This window comes from Pteropus vampyrus, unplaced genomic scaffold (genome assembly GCF_000151845.1).
Source record: "Pteropus vampyrus isolate Shadow unplaced genomic scaffold, Pvam_2.0 Scaffold306, whole genome shotgun sequence".
In the NCBI taxonomy this organism is placed as follows: Eukaryota; Metazoa; Chordata; class Mammalia; order Chiroptera; family Pteropodidae; genus Pteropus; species Pteropus vampyrus.
This window is the reverse complement of record NW_011889087.1, coordinates 496,014-500,870: the sequence shown is the minus strand read 5'-3', so window position 1 is coordinate 500,870 and position 4,857 is coordinate 496,014. Positions and strand designations below refer to the sequence as shown.

The following is a 4,857-nucleotide window of genomic DNA, read 5'->3' as shown; positions in this document are numbered from 1 at the left end:
TCCAAATTCACTGAATTTTGCTTTGTCACGGCTGCCCAGTTCCCCCACCGGAAGACTGGGAAGTAGGTCACGGCTGCAGGGCCAGCCTCTGGTTTCAGGGCTGGGCAGGGGCCAGACCCCGCCAGGAACACCACCCTCTGCGGGGCCTTGCTAGGATCTGTCATCCCCGGCCTTGAGATGCCATGATAAGCCTTCACATCATTGAGCTCTACATTCTAGAGTTCACTGTCACGGTGGCTGCTGTGTAAGATGGTGGTTGGAGAAAGGAGCCTTGGGCATTAACAGGGAAATTTATGGGCTAGGGAAGAATTTATCTTCATTCTCTTATGGGTCTGTGGATGATTGAGACTAGCTGATTATCGAAGGGGCTGGCTCATTTGCCACTTTACCGAAAAGTGGTACCGAGCCATTTGACACCAGTCATTTAACAGTCTCTTTCTTTATATGACAAAGTTAGTTTTAGAAATAATCACGAAATGATCATCCTAATGGCCAGAAAAAAATACCAATAATAAAATGTTTCTTTTATTGAACTCTGTAGATATAATTACACCATAATTTTTTTAAATAAAAATAAATATAGTACCAAAAAAGGAAAAAGCACAACTGTTCACTAAATAGTTTTTACGCCTACTGAGTTTTGATCCTTGGTTGTAGTCTGATGTACTGATATTTCATGTAAATCACTGTTCAGTCACCAATATGAGAACTTTAATAAAGGTGAGACATCCGCGAAGGTTGCTTGTAATTTAGCAACTGCTAAGTCGAGCCACTGATGTACCGTTTTATTTTCTCAATTCTTTTTTTTAAACCTTATCACACAATATAAAAAGAGTAGATTTCCATTTGAAAAGTATTATTCAAACTCAGTAAAATATATCTTGTTTAAGTAAAAGTTGTACTTACCAAGCAAAAATGTTACACTTTACAGTTCATACTCAGTGTTACCATTTTAAATTCTAAACACAGAGGAAAAACGCCGAGTGGCCACAGTTCATACTCAGTGTTACCATTTTAAATTCTAAACACAGAGGAAAAACGCCGAGTGGCCACACGGAATGACGGAACCGAAGTAACAGCTTCTTTATGGTGCTGCAGTACCGTTATTCAAGCTCAGAATCTATTGCATAAATGCAGGAGTACGTGGTCTCACTGAGGTTGGACATGCAAATGGCAGCTGAAGGAACCTTGAAACTCTGAACTGTTAAGAACTTTTATCTCGAAATGACCACATGTAGCCAACTCCATGTGTTGGAGCCGACTGTAACTGGGGATTCTCAAAGAACTTCATGGAGAAAACAAAGTTTGCTAAAGGACAGATCTCTAAAGTGCTAATTTACATTAAAGGATACATTTAGTAAAGCACTAACCATACATAGGTATTAACACTCAACAGCAATAGCTCCAGTTGTTTGTAACTTAGACCAAGAAAGAGAGGAGTATATTATCACGGGCTTTGTTTAGAATTGCTGGCACTTGATGCTCACAGAAAGCAGGCTGACTTTTCGTGGTCTTATAATTGTCGTCAGATCTCTACAGACGGTTCCCGCCGCTTTACTGTTTGTCGTGAGGCTCCGTCCACCCCACTCTTGGTCCCCACGTCGTGCTCCAGCCCCTTGTCCTGGTGGAGCTGAAGGGAGATAGCGGAACATCTCTGCAACCCTCCCAGAACTGAGGAAGCTGAGGCAATGCCTCGTTTGTTCAGGGGACATTAGGCCACTTGCTGGAGCCCGAGTCCCTTGAATTTCTTCCTGGACAGGAAGCAACAGCTCTGGATTCGAGGATCAACTTTTCTAGTGCTCCCAACTCTCTCTGCATCTTGTCATGCTTTCTGATGGAATTTTTGCCTGGTTATATTTGCTTTCTTTTAAAAAACAACAGATAAGCAATAAAATGTTAGGTTTGAGAAGGCTGAAATGAGTAATTGGTGTGAACTAAATCCTAGTAGGTTTTTCTTAGGAGGATACCTCCAGCCACTTCCGGTTGATTTACTCTGCGTTCAGAGAGATTTCCATTTGTTGTTTATACTTTGCATTATTCGTTTCTTTAAATCATGATCATTAGTGATCATTAGGATATTTCGATGCAGTATGTTGGATCTAAATGATACATGTGTTCTTTTCTTTTTTCCAGAGAGTAGTTTATACTGTGAGTTTTAATTGAACTTAAAAAAAAGCTTTCTTGTCTACGGCCATGCTACCCTGAACAAGCCTGATCCCGTCTGATCTTGGAAGCTAAGCAGAGTCAGGCCTGGTTAATACTTGGATGGAAGACCAGGTGCTGTAATTGTAAAAAATAAAATAAAGTAAATAAATAAATAATTGTAAAAAATAAAAAAAATAAGGGATTGTAAGGTGACAAGGTCCTTGCAATCTGTGAGGTCTACCAAAGGCTGTCTCACCTTAAAAAAAAAAAAAAAAAAAAAGAAGCTTTTCTTGGACCATTGCCCAAACGATATTGTCAGCCGTTCTGTTGAGAGCATGCATCCTGCCGGCTCTATGATCAGTAGACTTTCACTGCGGACAGCCACTGGCTGGAAGCTGCGGTCAGCACAGGAGCAGGCACAGGCTTGAGCACACAGCGGAACTGACATAAAGACATCAGTTCTCTGGGAAACAGAAACCTGCTTTATGAGACTAGTACAGCCAGGGGAGCTCTCTGCTGTAGGAGATGGAAGCTAATTTCTCATCTTCATTTGCTGTTGACTAGCTGGGTGACTTGGGGCAACTCGCTTAGCCTCTCTGTTGCCTTGTCTGCAAAATGGAGTGATCTTTTTCTTATCGGACAGAAGGTGGACCCGGAGCCCAAAGCCTTTTTGAGTTTTTTCCCTCTTAAAAGGACCTCTGCTCCTACCAGCTAGTTAACCAATTATTAACAACCACAGGTTAATAATTGGGAAAAGCAAAGGAATGCTTCCGTTTAGATAATTATGCGTGTTTTTGTCCTCTGGCAGGAAAGGGGTAAGCATAACTGGGGAGGTAACTGCCCGTAGGTCCAGCCTTCTAGGGCAGACCTCTCTGGAGAAGGTTACTGCATCCAGGAGCCCATCCCCTGAATCTGAAAACTGACTGCAGTGGGGTCTGCTGACGTCAACAGCTAATGGTATGCTGAGATTTATCCCTCCAAAGAGGCCTTTCCATTCCTTCAGGAGACTGGGCATCCCCCTCTTGGGTGCTGTCTCCTCCCTCAACCCCTCACCCACTGTTTCCCTCCTTCCCTTCCCATCCCCCTGATTCCTCTCACAAGGCTTTAAGCTGCTGCAACCTTCTCTAATGAGGAAGTTCTGGCCAGGGTCTCTTCGCAACTTAGTTATGTAACCTGCCACTGCTTCTGGTCCAAGGATCATCCTGAAAAGACGGTCAGAGGTAGGCAGCAGCCAGGCCAGTCTACTCACCATCCCTCCCCGCTCGGAACTCAGCGGTGGTAGGGGAATTTGGACTCTGCAAGAAGTAACAGCTCCACCATTGGCCCCAGAGCCAAATCTGCAGGATGCATGTTCTTCATTCTTCGTTAAGTTCCAGCAAAAGGACTGTCACAGGAGAGAGCCTGTTGTCTGCTCTGGAGACTTAGGGAGCTGTTCCCCTGACGTTGGTTCAGGGCTTATAGCTGGTGTCTGGCCTTAAGTCTCTCTCATCTTGGCTTCTTCAAAATGTTTGGTCTCTTAACCATCACCTCTGACCAATGATGACCGCTTTGCCTGATGATGACCCTGTCACCATCCCTCTTTAGCCCAGAGGAATGAATTTGTCCCTCCAAGCCTGACCCCACTTCAAGTCTTAGCTCAAGTTCATCTTCTCCCCAGAGCCTCTCCAGCCTTCTCTACGCCTGTCTCCTTTCAGCTGCTACAGCCTTTGACGCTGACACGTATTCCACACTTAGCTCACCAAATCATACTCTTGGGGCACAAGCCAATCTGCTTTCTCTCTTCTGACCTATGGCTTTGGATTGTATTCGTCTTTGTCTCCCCTCTCAAACCGGACTCGGTAGGGCAGGGAGCACGTCTTCATACCCTTGTCCAGCCCAGAGCCCCTGCGCATGGTAGATGCCATATGATGTGGCTTCTTCCTGACCCAGTCACAGAGCAGACACACCTACTCCCAAAATGTCCCTGGGGCCACATCTGAGGAGAACCCTAGATGTCATGTCCTACCAGCTTCAACAAGGGTTTCTCTTGACTTAGCGTGTTCCCTCTGAGACTGTTTCAGATTCTGATGTGCTTATTCTTCTCTTGTGGAAGGCGACATATTCAATGATCTGTACGTCCTCCATTCTCCCTGGACTCACATTCCCATTTTGTTGTTCGTCGTTTGTGTAGCTCGAAGGAATCAGATCATTTTCCACCTACTCAATAGAGAGGACAGATGTGATGTCCCAGAACATGATGAGGACTCAAAGAGGACAGAGAATAGACATTTTCTAAGTAAACAGATCTGCATTTGACCCATAGTATCAAATGCATGAATTTGCTGTTGAAAACAATGGTTTTCTTCCCTACTTGGGCTGTCTTCAGTGAAAAGACCTCTTGATTTAGATTTGAATCCTGGCTCCACTGCTGACTATCTGTGTGACCTTGGGCAAGTTACTTCACCTCTCTGTGCTATTGAGGAGCTCTTTCTTTAAGGTCCTTCCTAAGCTTGAGAACGCAGGGTTATATGAATCTGTCCTAGCTAAGCAGGGCCATCCAGACAAATGCCTGGAGAACAAGTCTGTTTGGGGGATAAAGAGAAAAGGAACCAAAATGGGAGAGACCTTGATGACAAAGATGACAAACTCAAGGTCATTCCTCGTTAGCCCAACACCCAGCTGACACAGCAGTTAAAGCTCATTAATTTTGGTCACTTGAAGTTTACAAAGGGG

The 4,857-nt window shown here is 44.4% G+C and overlaps 2 protein-coding genes across 6 annotated transcripts in view; both read left to right on the top strand.

Annotated features, from left to right (window-relative positions):
• The window catches only part of MAPT (microtubule associated protein tau), a 95,853-nt gene that overhangs the window by 33,366 nt on the left and 57,630 nt on the right, over window positions 1–4,857 (top strand). Inside the window, exon 1 of one of the 5 annotated variants that reach the window (XM_023521574.1) lies at window positions 3,024–3,102. The exons of the other annotated variants lie outside the window; for them this stretch is intronic. The gene's annotated coding sequence lies outside the window, so the exon portion shown is untranslated. Of the gene's footprint in view, window positions 1–3,023; window positions 3,103–4,857 lie in introns of those variants that run through there. 5 annotated transcript variants of the gene reach the window in all.
• Window positions 1–4,857, top strand: part of LOC105303516 (signal peptide peptidase-like 2C) — a 69,497-nt gene that overhangs the window by 60,386 nt on the left and 4,254 nt on the right. The window lies entirely within an intron of this gene.